This window comes from Manis pentadactyla, chromosome 2 (assembly GCF_030020395.1).
Source record: "Manis pentadactyla isolate mManPen7 chromosome 2, mManPen7.hap1, whole genome shotgun sequence".
Lineage (NCBI taxonomy): Eukaryota > Metazoa > Chordata > Mammalia > Pholidota > Manidae > Manis > Manis pentadactyla.
In genome coordinates this window covers 104,989,362-105,008,210 of record NC_080020.1, presented here as the reverse complement: position 1 = coordinate 105,008,210, position 18,849 = coordinate 104,989,362, and the positions used below count along the sequence as shown (strand labels likewise).

General features: G+C 33.3%; 1 protein-coding gene across 1 annotated transcript in view; it reads right to left on the bottom strand.

Moving 5' to 3' along the window:
- The window catches only part of HCN1 (hyperpolarization activated cyclic nucleotide gated potassium channel 1), a 799,285-nt gene that overhangs the window by 581,760 nt on the left and 198,676 nt on the right, over window positions 1-18,849 (bottom strand). The window lies entirely within an intron of this gene.

Here is an 18,849-nt window from a genome sequence, read left to right as displayed (position 1 = left end):
CTTTGCATTGAGGCCTGGCACTCTGCTTTACGAATATTACAACCAACTGTGGGTTCACCAGAAGAACAGAGATCATATGAACGCTCAAATGCATGGATCATGTTTTAAAGAACATTGATTTTGCCACTAGTTTTCATTTACTGTCCTTTAACAGCTTTAAAACAGATTTAGAAATTTGACAAATGATGGGCACTCTCTTCTCTACCTCTCAGCTCTCTTTTAGTTAGGGAATTTGTTGAAGGACAAAAAAAAAAAGGAGCAAAAGTAGTTTAATTGTAAAATATAAAGATTGAGAACTAATTAATCACAATTAGCTTTACAGCTATGAGTAGATGTACTTTATTGTGTATAATGAACATGAATAGTGGACTTTGACATAAAGGTTCTCTGAATTTGATTAAAAAATATTTGTACAACACTTTTAAAAATTAAAATTATTTCCATTTGTACTATTTATATGGTACAGGTTTAAAAATTAAAATTGTTCGTTCTATTTGTACTTTTGTGTATAGTACAGGTGACTCTTTCCTGTGAACTACTTTTAGTTATATTTTAACAAAATCCAATGTAATAGGTGAGATTATTTCAGAAAGCACAAAAATTATGACTAATCAACAACCTCCATCAGAATTTTAGAAGTGGAAACTTACATACAACTTTTTATCTTTAACTTCTCATTCATCTACTTATTACCAGAAACAGAATCAGATCTGAATCCTTTCTTTAGCAACTCATGTTTTATCACTCTCCCACTGTGAATATGGTTTCTGCTTATATTTCGTCGAGTCTAGAATAACAGAACCCACTTGGGAGCAGATCTACATTTTAGGATGAAGCTTTTTTTTTTTTAGTTGTTAAAGGGCTACTGAACTAATAAATAAAAATTTTAAACGTGTAAACACAAAAAGGATACTTTGAGATATTTAGAATCACATTTTGTATAATGCACCAAAAGAATTATTTCTTTCTTTCTTTCTTTATTTTGTTATCATTAATCTACAATTACATGCAGAAAATTATGTTTACTACACTCCCCCCTTCACCAAGTCTCCTCCACAATCCGCATTACAGTCACTGTCCATCAGCATAGTAAGATGCTGTAGATTCACTACTTGTCTTCTCTGTGTTGCACAGCCCTCCCCATGCCCTCCCTACATTATACATGCTAATTGTAATGCCCCTTTCTTTTTCCCTGCCCTTATCCCTCCCTTCCCATCCATCCTCCCCAGTCCCTTTCCCTTTGGTAACTGTTAGTCCAAAGAATGATTTATTTTTGAAGTAATAAAGATACCATATATGGAGAAATTATCTGATAAATGGAAAAAAAACACAAATTTTGTATTTTGATTTAGAAACTATATCTTCATAAGGAAACTTCAACAATTCTTAAGAGATGCATACTGACATATATAGAAGTAAGATGACAGGACGCCAGGGATTTTGCTTTTATAAAATCACCAAATCTCTTTAATTAAACGCTTTTCACTTCTATACATTTTTATTAGCCATTAATTATTTCTTCAAACAATCTTCCTTTTTACATGGTAATTATAGTAAACAAAAAAAAATCCTTCTTTGTGGAAAGGTACACATTTCCTTTTAAAAGTAAGATCAGGGTCTTAGACTTTAAAGGAAACATATCAATCATATTTTGATATTACAGACAGCTATACACAATTTACTCTAAAGCATTAAGAATTGTATTTTCCTCTAAACTATTTTGTTATTCAGTTTTGTATTTGTCAAACCCACAGAAAAATCCCTTTAATGTTATTCTCTCTGATATATCTTGGCCGCTGAATTTGTAAGCAGAAATTGTATCAACATAGCTATCAATAATTTCTCATTAAAAGCAATATAGTAAACACAAATTAAAGTTTTTCTACTATTAAAGTAAGAAAAATATCACCACAGATTAAAAATGAAATTTGTTTAGTAATAGAATTCTGTATGTATATCTAAGTCTGACAAAATGGCTCACTGTCTTGGGTAAGTGTTCACTGTTGGGTAATAGGGTAAATTTACAGAGTATTAACTTCTGGATCAAATAAGAAACTAATCACTAAACCTGATAATCTGAAGTAAACAATATCTCCAACTCTGCCAATTTAAAAGCATACAGGCTGCAACTGTCATTCAATTATCAGACTTTAGAGTGAAGTCTGGGATGTTAATAGAGAACTAGAGCCCATTCACAGTACAGCTGAGTTGTATCAATTTTCTACTTTCTTTTTGAGGAATTATATTATTTTTGTGGGATTTTTAAGATACTCTTTACTAAATTAAGATAAGATATGCTAGCAGTTATTCATCAATTCTTTTAAGAAAACACTATTATTTCTGAAATATTTTCCAGAGAAACAAAGCCACCACTCTTATAAAGAAAGTTAATAGGGATATAAGGCCTTTCATAACATATTAGAAACTTTTTTTTTGTTTTGTTTTGTTTTGTTTTGCTTCCATGTGATTACTGAACTCCTATTCTGACAGGATAATTCCTATAATTAAGCCTATTTTCTACCAATTTCCATTCTCAACCTCACAATATAATAGTATATTATGTCCTACTGCTAGATTTATACACTAATTCTACTATACAGAGTGCTCAGGATTAGCTCACATAATCTCACAAACCGTTTCCCTTTTTGGTTTCTAACATTATGTGTTCAATGTAATCTCACTTTTTAAAGCTACCCCAAAATTGAACTTTGGAAGAGGCATAAGCAAGTTGGCAATTCTGACACTGGTTAGTTAGTTTTGACATTGATTGGAGGCTAATTTCAAGTAGTCAAAATTTCAGGATGTATCTCCATCCTGATATATCTCCCTAATAAAAGAACACCATACTGTATGTAGTATTACTTTTGATGTGTACATGAATGTGTACAGTGCCTGGGCCCAAACTGATCGTCTCTTGAGTGCTTATAACTAATGTACTATGGCAGACATAATCAGCATATGGACAGTTGCTAAGATTATTAATGGCCCTGTTAAAACCTTACGTATGGAAGATTTGGAATGAGATTATTTCTTTATGGAACATATATATCTGTAGTATACATCCACACTAACCAAAAAAGGAAATATCTGATTTAATTTATGCACAGCCACAATTTATCACCTAAGTCAGTCTGTAGGATAAATCTAAGTATGACTTTATTCAACTTCCTGATCCACTGGTTCAGTGCCATCAATCCATTAATTTTTTCAGTTTCTTTACACCTTATCAGGCAGACATCCTTAAGTGATAAATTCCCATTTAAATCAACTATCTTAATGCTGTTGCATGAAAATCTGACTTCACACAAGAATGGCACCATAGATGAAACCCAGAAAATTGTTAAATGAATGAATGAGAGTGCTGCAGGAGTTTAAGAAAAAAGCCTAAGTCACCTTTTATGATCATAAGAGTGCAAAGTTTTGCTTCTGTGTTTTAAACCAGGGAATTAAAAAAAAAAAACCTCTTCATTATTTTCTGCCTTCCAAATAATCTGATTTGAAGCCTGATTTGAGTGTTCAGTGTGGGTAGCAGAAAAACAGGCTGTTCTGACCCATTAGCAATACTCTTTTTAAGTGGTACTTGAACTAAAGAAAGGAATTAAAGTGAGTTTTAAAGCAGCTCTTTTTTTATTTTTGTCAAAAACTAGACTCTGTAGTATGTCAGTGGGCAGCACTGGGCTTTGCATTTGTCCAGGCCAGAACACCGTGTTGTTCATATGATTTCAGTGACAGGAAAGATCTAGTCACAAATTCTCACTGAATTCATTTTAGATTATAGTTCTGGAATTCTGCCCATTTGGAATCCAATGAATCCAGATAGGACAGCTAATTACTTTTCAAAACTGAAAAATGCTCTGATTAAGAAAATTCAATTCATAAGCCCCAATTCTGCCCTAATATTTGCAGAATCATTCACCATAAGTATAGTATTTTGTGTATTCTATCCTGTTTTTAAAAGGTCAAACCTTAAAGTATGTTGTATGGCAGATATCCATAAATTATCTGAGTTTTTAAAAAATGCTTCCATATTCTTTCTTGATAAAGTGGGTTCACAGGCTTTCAATCTAAGAGCCTGCCTATGAAATCAGTGGGCCTCAGCCTATCCTCAACTATACCTGACCACAAGAATTGTCAAGAGTAATTTAAGAATTTTCATAGTATGCACTGATCTGTCCTTAGTCTTTGACATCACATAGAGGAATCATTTATAGTCTAGGTTGCTTCTATTATCTCCTTATTGACTCAAGGTTTTGAATATGCCTTCAAAATTCTTATCAAAGTAACACTAAGAGAATCAAATGGGCCCGAAACAGCTCTTTGACATTCTTATTTTTAAGGTGTAAAACAACTTGGGTTCTTTTGTTTTTCTTTATAAATATGCACCTGCACAACTTGAACATAACTTTTAAATGGAGTGTCTATGTGCCACGATGACACAATACAGGAAAACAAACTTTTTGCCATTCAGTCTGTTTCACAGCTCACATATATCCAGGATTCAGTATGAAGTCATCCTAACCAGTATTTTAAGAGCCCTACTGGACCGTCTACAATTCTTATGTTGAGAATGGCCCAGGCTCTCAATCATGCTTTAAGTACAAAGTACAGAAGGTTTTACTTGATATACGAGAAGCACTCTTCACAGTCACTTCTTTGAATGCTGCCCGTGACTGCAATCATTGGACGAATTTCACCAGCCCCCTACCCCAGCTAGGATCTCATTCAGAATGGCCCATAACCTTCAGCGAAGTCAACCATCTGGGCCTCTCATTTCCATCAGCCTCTGTAGGGAGTTGAAGTGCAATTATCCGTTCCCAAGCTTGCGCACCTCACGCTGTGGAGTGCTTCTTTCCTGGGTTCTTCTTTCTACTGTCCCTTCCAGAAAGTCCCCTATATTGTCAGCTATTTCTCATTACCTCAGCCTTGTCATAAAATTCTTCCTTTTCTGTGCTTTTCCTGAGACTTATGAGTCCTCCTTACCCTGTCCTCAAAGATTCAGCTCCTCTAGTCGCTTTCTCAAGCAGAGTTGGTTCAGTTGGTTCATACTTCTTAAGCCTTAGGTTCTGCTGGCAGTAGCCTCATTTTCCCAGCTCTCTGTGCTGTTTTTGGACAATTATTTATCCAGCTGTACAAGAAAATTCCTTTTCTTTAGTGTTCTTTCTGTTTGGCTATCCCCCCATATCTTTTCCTCATTTTTGGCACATAACCACCTTTCAATCTCTACTCACAACGTATCTCTATTTATTAATGACTGTATTTTTCCATTGACTTTTTTTGCAAAATGTTGACTTCTGATTAATCACAACAGCCACTTTCTATACCTGAGCTACTTAAGATTATTGGAGAGGAAACTAGATTGTGCTACTAAAGATTTTTAAATGACTTTAACCTTATTTGAGGCCCTTGACTATGGTCTATTCATTTCAGTCCTTCTACCACCATCTATCCTATATTTTGTTCTTCCTATTCCCCAAAGTCCATGACTATTCAGTTCCAGCTTAAATTTTTACCTTTTTCAGAGGAAATGCATTCTTATGTTTGAATTCCCTCAATTCTGACCCTTTACACCATCAAAAGAACATAAATCTGCAGCTTTTCTTACTGGCTTTTGCCTAGTGTCAAATGAAGGTGCCTTTTATTCAAAATAAGTCCCTACCAATGTTTGACATTAATCTGATCTTTTTTCCCTTCAGGAACCTAAATAATTAGTTTAGAGCTCCTCAATCTATAGTGAAAACCAACTCTCTCCCCTACCAGTTGTGAACACTTTTTTAAAGCACAGTAAAACTGAATTAATACAAAAATAAAATTTGAAACACTGAGACATATGGAATACAAGCCTACTGCTTATGCTTTTGGATGTGGTAACATTATCAAATTACTGTAATTATTTTTTATTCAACATCATTAACTTCTTCTACACTAGCTTTACCCCCAAATACTTGGAAGCAATAAAATTTCCCATTTTCTCAAAAACATTTTAAATTGAAAAAGGATCTTCATTTCCTAGGTACTTTCCTAATTACTTTTAAGTCTTCTCAGTTTAGCTTCTCAGAAAACTCTCCTCATTGAAACTGAGATAGAATGAAAGCTGGCTTGCCCTAGTGGGTACACTAGTTTTCTTTTCAGTTACATGTGCAAATTACCATCTGGTGCAAAATTTGATTTCCCGAAGAATGTATGTGTCATAGCTACCCTGTGCCTCTGTCCCTCTCTCCCTTCCTCATGTAATACGGGAGTGTGAAGAAAATATTTAAGGCTGACTTCCTTTCCCCAAATGAGATATTGGATCTTAAGAAAATACACATCTATTAAAGCATTTCTTTGAAGGATAGATATCATATCACTGGAACTATAGAAAAGGCTGTGCTTCATCACAGGACTGTAGTCTCATCACTATGTCTCTTCACAGTACTTACATAGTCAACTATAAATTGTATAGTTATAGAAGTATAGTTTTGATTACAGAATAGAATGAACTAATTATCAATCATGACTATTAAAAAATAAAGTATGGTTAACTGTGCATGTGTTATTTTGATCTTGTCCACATAGTTCTTTAACAAACACACATGTATATATAAAGTAAAAATAATCCATTTTAGATATTTTCATTGTAAAAACAATTGTCATGTTTCTTAACTATTTTTTACTTAGACTCTATTAATTTGTTTCATTACTTTGCTACTCTATATTAGCCATTTCTAATCATACATTTTTTACAAAGGATTATAATTTCATATACCTAAACATTTAAGAAAAGTATGTCTTTATGCAAAATTGATTTGCTTAACTTTACTAGAAAAATCGAAGATCATGTATTACTAAGGAAACATAAGAATATTGGTAAAATATTATAATGTGGATTTCTTGAAGATTTTTGGTAGGAGACAGTTATAGTGTAAACTGTAAAAGTAAAAACCTTGGAATCTGGGAAGCACAATGTCTGGTGATACAGAATTGATGCTCAGCAAATATTTTTCCTCCCACAGAGGTTACTCAACTTCAAAGAATTTTCATAAATGGGTCAGTGCTAACGAATACCTAGTGGAGATGAAGCATTTCAACTAAACATTCATTTTCCTTTGAATTTGAGGTCAGTATTAGCTCACAATTGGGAATAAATAAAAAACAAACTACTTATGATAGGTTACATTTTGTTAACTGAATATACACAAATTTTCACATTTTTAAAATTCCTTAGGATAAAGGAGTGTATCTTTTTAACTTATTTGAGGACTATGCAGTGTAACAGAACATCTGTTTACTGGACACTGCCCTAGAGAAATGAAAGAGCAAGCATAACCCTCATGTGCTTAATTTACTTTAGGCAGTAGCTTACACACTGGGAAAGTCAAATTAGGAATGAATATTGAAAATGGCAATATTAAAAAGAGACTTTGGTGGATTAGTACCATGAAAAAAATGAAATTAGTTAAAATTAAACAACTTAAGAACATTGTCTATTCCTTTACTACAAATTTCAAATGGCCGTAAATGTAGAAAATGTACATAAATTATGCATCTATCAAAATATTTAAATGAAGAGAATTTTAAAAAACATATTTGATGATGGATCTTCCAACCTTATTTTAATAATGCTTGTGTGGAGGCTATTTGATGCTTTCCATACACACTTAATTTCAGGATGAAGTCAGCACTAAAATATTGATGTAATGAAATATAATAAATTTTTTCTGAAGCTTTTTTTGGGAAAATACTGTCTTGAAAACTGAAAATGAAAATATTAAATATTTTAAAAAGTGGAACATTTTTAACATTTTCTTCTTACTGTCTAGTACACAGTAAAAATGATTTTTAATAAAACAATCATAAATGGATATGTAAGTGAATGTATGCATGTGTGTGTAAAGAGGGTGCAAAATCAAATAAACACATTAGCAATTAATTCTGCATAGCCCTTGTGAATGAATTTCACATGATATTTCTGTAACACTGTGTTTTTTACAGAAGATTGAGTAATAATCCATTTAAAAATATAATACTAATAATAATCTCATTTTTATCCTTATAGTTAAGTGTCAATCTTTTTCTCACTCTCTTTTCTATAATTATCTCATCAGATTTGTAATATGTTACATGCTCCAATAAGTATAAATTTAGTTGTGTCTGCATTTTGAACTAAAAACAGTAAAATTATTCTAGTTTTTGTCAGTAGTTCATTTTCTCAGTTTAAGAAACCAGTCACATGGATTTATGCTTTCTGAGGGTCAAAAATATACCAGACAATGGAATGCAGAAGCTTACTTAATTTTGGTAAAAACAGGTATTTTACTTCGGACACTTCATCTCATTAATTTGTATTTTAAAATTTGTCCAAATAATGAACACTCTTAGAACAGACAGAAGACCACTTCCATATATAAGTGCTGGTGACTGAACTATCAAAGCAAACAAAGCAACAGGATGCTTAAACTCATTTTATATACTCAGAAATTGTTTATCTATAGACATCATCTTGCAGATATTAGAGTCGATAAATAGCTATTTAATTGCTTTGAATTACCAAGTAAGAATATGACATATTTTTCCATTCCATTCATATATCATCCAGAAATAACTTTTTTACTAATCTTTGTTAGTCAAATTTCATTAAACTGTCCCTGAGACATGCATTAAATGCATAATACATTTTAGTGGTCTCTTGCTAATATATTTTTTAAGTATTACCTCAAATAATATTACATACTGTTATGTCTTCAATTGCCTATAAATTCTGTGAGAAAGAATCTACTCCAGTGTTTTTGGTTTCACACTCAAGAACTTTATTAAGTTAATAAGTAATAAATGTTGCCATCCCAATCAATTTTTTAGGCTTAAAATATTTAAACTTGCATTGTTTGCAGTATGGTGAAATCTTTAAAGTTTAGTCATATATATATTTTCATGGAACATTAAATGGCTAGGTATAAAACATACATTTTTTCAAATTTGGGGCAATTATTTTGTTAATCTTAGAGATAAATAGAGCTAACATGAAATAAAAAGACACTAAGCAAATGCTTTTGCCATGTAAACACTTAAAAAATTATCTACTGGGGAAACGAATAACTTGGAATCTAGGAAACTATAGAGTCTAGTCCCTAATCAGTTCTAAAAATTTGCCTTAGCTTTATAGCTAAAATAAAGGAGTGGAACAAATGGCCACTAAAGTACACTCTACATGTAAAATTCCATAATCCCCTTTACTTAAGAAATGGAAAAGTACAATTTTTACAAGTGAAAACACAGAAAAGCCAACATCACACACACACATACACACACACACACACACACAATTGGAAGATTAATGAAAGGTAAAAACTAATTTATGTGGGTAACTCCCCTAAACCTTTATTGTTAAAACAAACAAATATAATAATAAAACTAATGTTAGTATAAAATGTAATAAAATGTGATAGAGGCCATTATATCTGGATAAATTGCACAGTGTCTTTTCAACATCCCCACCCTATACTCATCATTTATAGTCCAGGAAGGTAGAGTGCAAAGCAGCACATTGCAGCATTTCACAGGAGAAGTCAATAAGGGAGACAAGAGAAAGGAAAGTTGGATTCGGAGAAAACTGTTAAGGTGAAAATAATGCTTCTTCATAATTCTTTTAGTAGTAGCCATCAGAGTGACCTCATGCATTGGCATGCCATCTTGCTAATCTGGACAGATGAGCCACTCAGGGTCACAATTCTAATTTCTTTGAGTGTATTTTTGTCAGAGCTGCTCTAGAAGAAAAAGTGGTGCTGGTTCACTGTCTTGGCAAATGCCTTTCAAAAGAAATCACTAAGTACATGATTTTGAGTATGAAGCCAGTAAGATAGAAGTACAAATCTTAGGAAAGAAACCACATGTTTTGCCATTTGATGAAACCCAGTAAGTGAGAAAAGCATTTGTACTGCAACCTCCCAAAAAGAAACTAAAACTTAAAAAGTAAATAGGTGTAGACAAAGTTCTTAGCAACCCAATAAATATTTGAGTAAGATTTAGTCTATTGGAAAATGGCATGATTTCAGGTTCACTAGTTGGACACCTTCCAGAATTACATATGCATTATAACATTTCATCAATTCAGATAATAGTGCATCAAGATATTCACCAGACCTCACCTGAAATTTTGAAAATACTTAAATATCAGAATTATTATAATTATTATATAAACTGCCATATGTTAAAGACCCCTAAAAGTAATATGTCTTTTCTGTATACATTTGTTTTTTCTTATCACCAAAAACCACCTATCAAATATTGTCTCTGTGCAAAATACGTTAGACACTGATTTTCCAGTACTTGTGGCGTTATCTCCACCATTCACTCACATAGTCACACAAACACTTTGTTCTCCAAAGCCTGCCCATTTGTTTCAAGCATTTTTCTCTAGACCTGCTGTGGAGCTATTGTAATTGTTTCCTTTAACACATCTCATACAAGCCACCTTTAACCTCAAGATAACAGCTTTATTTGGGGTGAGGTGTGCTTAGAGCATTCCAGGACATGTGTGAAATTATCATTCCATCTTACTCCTTTAACAACAGCTTGTCTGGGTGTAGAAGTCTAGATTTAAAATAATGTTCTCACAGATATTTGAAGACTTGATTCCACTCCCTCTAGCATCTATTGAAACTGTGTATTTAGTGAAAAGAAGAGGAGTTTTACATGGGGATTAAGTGAAAACTGCCCAAATTCTCTATGTGTGTGTGCAGGGCATGAGAGTGGGCTGTGGGTGACCATCATGGAGATATCTTACTGACCTCAAATGAAGTGCCTTTCCTGTATTCAGCCCTACTGCCCAATTACTTTCTGCATTATACCTTCTGATTCCAACTCCAAATGTCTCAATGGTTTCACTGATGGACTGGCTCTCACTCCTTTTGCAAACCCCTATATAGAATATTCCAGGACGTGATTTCCTCTCCTTGTGCCATTCCACATTCTGCTCCCTTTGGTTTTGAATCCTTTAATAACTTTGAGAACTTTCTCATCTTGTTAAAGGTCCTTTGTTCTTGTTCTCTTCCAGATGCATTCCTTTTTTCAGTTTTATTCTTTAATTGTGCTGGAGTTTCAGGAGGGACAGAAAACCTACATGTGTGCCTCATCTATCTTTCTGAACCAGAAACCTTTATTTTATAATATCTTCCCTTCCCCAATTATTTGATTTTGTCAACCCTAATGTAAGAGGTCTTATACAACTCAAATTCATAACTACATATTTGTTTTGGACTAACTGGTTCATCCCAATTAGTTGTGGATCTATTCAAGTGCCAACAGTCATTGCTTATACTAATTTGTCTCTGTAGCATACTTCCAACTTCTAAGTTAACCTCCTTCAATAATTCCCCTGGTAAATAGTTTGTGTTTCATACACTTATATTTAAAAATAAATTTGGACTTTGTCAAGTCCCTCACCCACTCATAAAATTATGCTGGGCTTTGTTGTAACTGATTTAATTCATAAATTAATTTGTGTCTATTATTATTTCTTCAATATTATTAATTACATCCTATCTCAAGCCTTCAGTCTCATCTTCTTTGAAAATACAGTCTACTTGGCAGCCAGAATTATCATCCTATGATTCAAACTTGATCATGGAAGTTCCCTGCTTGAACTTTTGTTAGAGATTCATAGATGATGTTGAAATTCCTTGGCCTTATAGAAAAGACTGATGTGATCTGCCATCTCTCTGCATTTCACTTGCTACAAGTATTGTATGCATGGAGCAGACCAAAGTTGTCATAATTTCCTTTACACAGCATGATTGATCACAACCTCCATTTGTTTACCTACTATTCTCTCCTGGTATAATGCCTTCCATCCAATCCCTTTTCTTACTGATGACCTTATTCATCAAATCTTGGCTCAGACATTGCTTATTCAGGAAAGACTTATTTGACCTCTCTAGGGAAACAATTAAGAGCTTCTTCCCATAGGGCCATGTCAACAGCCCTATGAAGTGTTCAATACTTGACTGTAATTATGTGTTTAGATGTCTGTGTTCTCACTAGACAGTGAGCACCTGGAGGTCAAGGACTATATTGGCAAAGCAGGTATTTAACATATGTTTACATAATTTAAGGAAGTGAACAAAAGAGGAAAGAAGGAAGGAAGGAAAGAAGGAAGATAGGGGTAGGAAAAAAGGAAGAAGGAAGGAAGCAAGTTCCAAGTTCAGAAAGCAGTGGCACATTTTATTAAATAGAGACCTTTGTGATTATTATATATATTTTTCCAAACACTTTTTGGTGATAACAGAATGAAGACTCTCATTTGAATAGAATCATCATGCACCTGTAATACAATAAATTTATATACAAATTTTGTTATAATTTTGGTATCCATTAATTCTAGAATATCTGTCATCCTTTGTCACATCCTGGTTACATGATCAATATCCATACAGAAACTGTCATTGCAACTTGTCCTTATTCAAGCTTTGAATTACTACAATTTACTTCTCTGATGACATGTTTTTTCCTATCTAGTTTTTATTTTTCATTGTCTTACTCTCACTGAACTGTTATTTTGTTTGTTTGAGATGGCTAGTCTTTGGAAAGTTCTGTTTTCTCCCACTGACCTTTCTCTGCTCATCACTTCCTTATTTAGTCTGACACAAAAACATTATTTGAACCAATATCTTATCAAAATTATCAATTCTCTTCTCTTCTATTGTATTTTCATGGTAATATCCTGTTCCAAGGTTAACTTGACTGTGCTCATTATTACTTCTGCAAAGAGCTCCTACATATTGCTAGAGAGAATTCCCAACTGCATAACTACCTCACAGTTTTAACGTCAACTAGGTTTCCAACACTGTTCGGTGATACTGACACATTCCCAGCCAGCATGTATCTGATTCTGCAGAGCAACTAGTTTAAACTTACCCAGGTCTCTCAAAGTCCACCATACCTTCCTTGTCTGCTCACTCCATAGCAAGAAAATATTTCACTTCAAATTTTACTGAGAAAATATTGTCAGTAACCTCTATTATTCATTTACTCTGTTTCTCCCTGACATCTCTTTTTCTTTTCTTTATCTTACTATATCCTCAGTGACCTTATTTCATTTATTCCCTCTTCTTCCTCAGACTCTTCTTCACATTTTTACTTATCAGCATTTCAGCATGCTTAAATCTCTCTGATACTAAAAAAAGAGGACATTGAACATACATATTCCTTTCCATCCACTATACTAATATCTACTTTTTAAATATACTGAAAAATTATTTACACATTCTCCATTTTTTAAATCCAATATTCAACTTTCAAACATTTTGGAATCTGGTGCCTCCTGTCAACTGAAAACATTAATGGTAAAATTGGCATGTACTTTCGTTGCTATCTAATGAACAACTTGTAAAACACATTTGCTTGACCTCCCCAAATGTTTACCAGGTTATATTTACTCCTTCTTAACACTGTTTTCTCTGTTTCTGACATGAAATATTTTTTATTGTTCCTGTTTACTACCATTTCTTTGGTCAAATTAGAGTCAGCATCCTTAAACTATGTATTCTCTGCTCTCTGTAGGAGTTGAAATTACTCAGGTTCCACTCTACACACTCTCCTTGAGGGACTATACCACATCCATAACTTCACCTATTATTATAGGCAGGGAACTCTATTACCTTGACCTCTATTGAAGACAACCCCACTAATTTTAAAAATCACAATCAAGTCACCCTGAAGATCTCCAAAGCTATATTAATCTCTCCCACCCTCCACATCCCAGTTGAATTCTTCACATGGACTAATACATATAAAGCCTCAGAATAGCCTCTCATCAGGGTAATGGAAGACTTACTCTGTTTCTTTGGCCTCCACATCCAATTAACAACTACATTCTATAAATCTCCCCTGTGAAAGTTCTTGAGCTGCAAATTTCTTAATTCAGACAATCCTCATCTTTCACCTGGATTATTTCAAGACTTCCTAAATTATTTCCATCTCTAGATTTGTCTTCCTACACCCTGCAACTGGAGTTTTCTTTCTAAAATGCAAATACTTAGAAATTTTCACCAATTGTCCATTAAATTTGAGGTAAAGGCCAAGATCTGAAGTATAATATATGTGGCCCTTCATGATCTGGACACTGCTTAATTCTCAAGCTTCATGTACATTCGTTTCTCTTAGCTTCTATATTGTTTACTTCTGGTCATCATATTTGAAAACTTTAATGACCCTCTCTTCAAACTGTCTCCATTAAAACATAAACTTGATGGGGATGGTCATTTCTGTCTTAGTTTCTCAAGGTCTTTGGCATACTATTAATTACCATAAATATACGGTGAATGACTGGAGAATGGATGTGTGAAACCTATTACCTGTTAATAGTATTAAATGAGTTTCATGCAAATATAAAATAAATATTGCAATCTAGGTGTTGCTTACTCAAAAACTTTCATGTTTTAAAAAATCTCAATGATATTAATGAGATATTTTCCTGTTAATTCTAGTAGAAATAAATTGAAACCTCTTTTTTTGTTGAGTATCAATAATGTAATAGTGGTTTGAATAATAAGTGTGTAAAATAAACTAGTGATTAAACTATTATTACATGTATGAGTGTATGAAAACAGTTTTAATTACTTTTAAAGGCATTGTCATACATTCTATAATGATAAAATTGTTATTAAACAGAAGAGCTTGGTTTCAATGTTTTGAATGCATGTTACACTTGCAGAATTTTTTAAATACTGCAGGATTGCAGATATTCTTTTTATGAGGGTGCAGACTATTCTAAGTTTTTGAGGCTATTTTGAATTAACAAAAATATTGGTCTCCTTTCATGGTGGATCTGATAACATAAACTCCATTGTGTCTTAGGCATTCCAGATCCATTATCAATTTGAGCTAATGGGCCAACCCTGTAACAGACACCTAGATGAGCCAAAATCTATTCTATAAAAAACTGAAGATTTGGACTTATTCTTATTGAGTTGGCATGAGTTAAACTCAATAGATTCCAGTGTTTCTGACAAGTTCTAAATGGAGGAGTCCATAAGGTTACTATCATTATTATCTGAGCTTTCACCCAGCATTCTAACTCACAAATCAGTGTCCTGTTTTCTGCTAAATTCAGCATTGATTCTGGACTCCACATTATTACATTCCTTTGGTATATTTATGTAGTATAAGAATTAACAGAAATGAATATTTTTGTATTATGTTTAGTAGCTTATCTAGAAATAAAAACATGCATTTTTATTAAAGACTAACAAAGGCGAAAAGTTTTAATATGTCTACTTCTATAGTTATATTTCTCTGACCCCTTCTTCTAACTCCCTTCAAAAAGAACCAACATTTCCTAAAGGAAATAGGTATATTTAAGGGCCCAGTTTCTAGACTGCATACACAGAATGAGAGAAATTCTAAAATTCTTAGGATTAAATTTTAAATAAAAATATTTACAAAGTACTTTTTTTAAAGCAGTAGGTAATAGTAGCTACCAGGAAACATTTTTACCCTAAAAAAGAAACAAAGTAATTTTTAAAATTCCTTAGATGCAGTCAATATCACAAAGTTCTTTTAAGGATTTAAGAACCTCTCTTATTCATTAACCAAACTTATGGATAACTATCCTTTAAAACAGAATGCTATAGATTGGACTGTATCCCTTGATAATTCATGTTGAAGCCTTAACCCCGATGTGATGGTATTTGGAAATGGCGCCTTTGGGATGTAAATTAGGTCAGGAGGGTAGGGTCTTCATGCAGAGACCAGAGAGCTTGCTTTCTCAAACTCCACCATTTGAGGATACAGCAAGAATAAGACCATCTGGAAACAAGGAAGTGGACCCTCAACAGACATCAAATCTCCCACCACTTGATTTTAGACTTACTAATTGTCAGAACTGTGAAATAAGTATCTTCTTTAAATCACTCAGTCTATGGTGTTTTATTACAGCAGCCCAAACTGACAGGGATGAGGAGGTATTAATTTTATTGTTAATTTGAAAATCAGAAGAGTTATGCTCACCTAGCAAATTTAAATAAATGAGTAGGTTAAATATATGGAAAAAAATGACTCATATCTTTTAAATATTCAACAATCATGTTGTCAATGAGAATTCAGTATTTAGTAAAACCAGTATAAAGCAGATAGTTATGTTTAGTGTGGAATATGTGTGACAAATATTGAATTTTATGGTCGTATAGACTTCTCTCCTAGGGCATGTCAGAGCACAGACACCAAATTCAGCTCCAAAATATGGACAAGCTAAGTCTACAACCAAACCAACTGGGATTGCAAGACTGCAAGTTAACACAGAGTAAAACTGTCATTGCTGGACAAAAAGACAGAGAACTGTGAGATGCAATTGATGATCAGTAGATGAATTTTAAAGTGGACTCAATACCAAAAAATCCAGAGGAATGAGGACCTAACATCAAAGGGGAACACAAGGCTGAGGCTCTTCCAGGGGCAGCGGGACCAATGATCTGCTTTCTAGACTCAGGAATATTCGCTGCTTCAGTACAAGTGCTCAAACCTGGAGATGCTTAGAGATTCGTGATCATTCAGTTAGTCAGCGACTACTGTTTATTTGGCTTTCTTCTCTTTCCTCATTTCTTCTTCCTCATTCATGTTCTGGACCTACATTAGTTCTTGACTGGGTTGGAGTGGCTGCTTTTCAAATGGTTTCCCTGTCTTGGGCTGCCTTTTACACCAGTGAAATCTTTTTGATGGCCCTATATGAAGTTTTCAATCTTAAACTCTCTTCCTTACAACCTACCTCTCATCTTTGGTTTGTCCTTCTATAGTCACTTGGTGTGTGCCAAAAATTCAATTTAAACCAGGTACCATTTAGAGGGGAAAAAAAGAAAAGGAGGGGAAAATTTAATTAAATGTGATATTCCCTTCTGCTTTTGTCCTTAATTTGAATAACTTTTACACCTTAAGCTATAAACCAATTCAAATCTAAATCATCCTTTAAAAAATCAAAAAATAAAGATGAAAAACAACAAAAATAAAATGGGAAAGAAATTCTTAACCAGAATCCACATCTGTACACCATTCCCTTTCTCCTCCTCAGATTTCCTATGAAAAATATTGCTCCCATTGACTAGCTACATTCCCTCACCTTCACTCACTGCCTTAGCCTGACAGTTTAGTTTTTGTACCCATTGCCTCTTCTTGCCAAAGTTCACATCAATATCCTCTTACTGTCATAACTGTTTATGTTCTGAAACGTACATTTTCTTTTAATGTCTCTATTGCTTTTCACACTTTTGACTATTGACTTTTCAAAACTTTCTGCTCCCTTAGTTTCTCAAGACATCAGTTATCAGATTACTTCTTTTAGCCTCATTCATGGATTGTATTTTTATTCTTGTCCTTTATGGAGTTCAATTTGTCTAGCTGACTTCTATCACACCTCCCCTGCAAGAGCTCTTTTTATAGGACACATTTTCCCTGTTAAATATCTATCTGTTTGTTTGTTTGTTTGCTTGTTTGTTTCACTATGAGAGATAGACTCATCAAACTCAACTTGTCCAAAAGTAAACCTGGACTTTCATTTAAAAAGTATTCTCTATTTTAGTCATGTTAGTCAGTGGCAAAGACATTTACCTAGATAGCCAAGAAATCTAGGATTCAGCCTTGACAATTCCCTTTTTGTTCACTTTATATTCCCATAAATTTTGTCACCTAAATATTTTGTGCTTTTTACCCATTCCTAAGTTTCTCTTACCCATTCTTATGTTACCCATTCCTATGTTTTATCTCTTAAATGTTTTCTGCTTCTTACCCATTCTTATATTCTCATTATTTTTACACTGGACTGAAAGCTAGCTCTCATTTTTCATAAACAATGCAGTCCTGGCAGAATGCTAAATAAATAAGCATCTACAAAAATCATTCAATTTCCTAAGTTCAACAATGCAAAAAGGTGTCACCCAACTTATTATTTTTGAATGGGTAGAAAGAATGGAAGCCAAAGAGAATAAATGCCTTGACCCTAACAATATAAAACTCAAGGACTAGTATTCTTCATCTCTAGAGTGCTTTTCCCATATACTGTGATGAATTTCACTGACTCTAACTTGTTTTCACTTTCAAAATATTCTGAGGAGTGTGTGTGTGTGTGTGTGTGTGTGTGTGTGTGTGTGTGTGTCCTTTCCTCACATTTGTAATACATCTTTTTATCTTTGACATCCCTGGTCATCTTGAACAACAGAGAAAAACCTTACATTTGCATTTTGCTGAAACATGTTTAAATTAATCTAAAATTTGCCAGTTAAATCTTTCACAATGCCTTTACAATTATATGTATATACTTTACTCAGAGTCACAGCAATAAATATAATGGAAAAAGGCACATTCACACATTTTGGCCTCTGTACATTTTTGAATTGAAATCTATTCATTCTTTTAAGTATCAAAATTAAAATGCATAATCCCAAATGATTGTTAAATTATTCACCAAAATTTATAAAAATATTTAAAAACCTATTCATTAAAGTTAATAGCAAAAGGCCTATCTACTTTGCAATTCAAGTGGATAATGTATTTTCAATAGAAAACTCGTGTTCTACTTGTCATTGTGAAAGATTAAAAGACAAATATGTCTTCCATGGTGACATAATTGTAATGATACTGTAAAATATACACACTAGAATTTACTTCAAGGCATGATTCCATTTAATTCTAAGTGGAGTTAACATTCTTCTAGATAAAGATGATGCAATTTTGCATTTAAATAATTTCCTGCCCTTTAATAATAGTTTTGTCTTAATTTATAGCTATTTAAATAGACCACATAAACTTGTCCTTAAATCTATCATCTTTTCTGAAACTAGGATACAATAGAAATGGTTTGTGAGGAACTCTCTGTCTTCCACTTTGGAG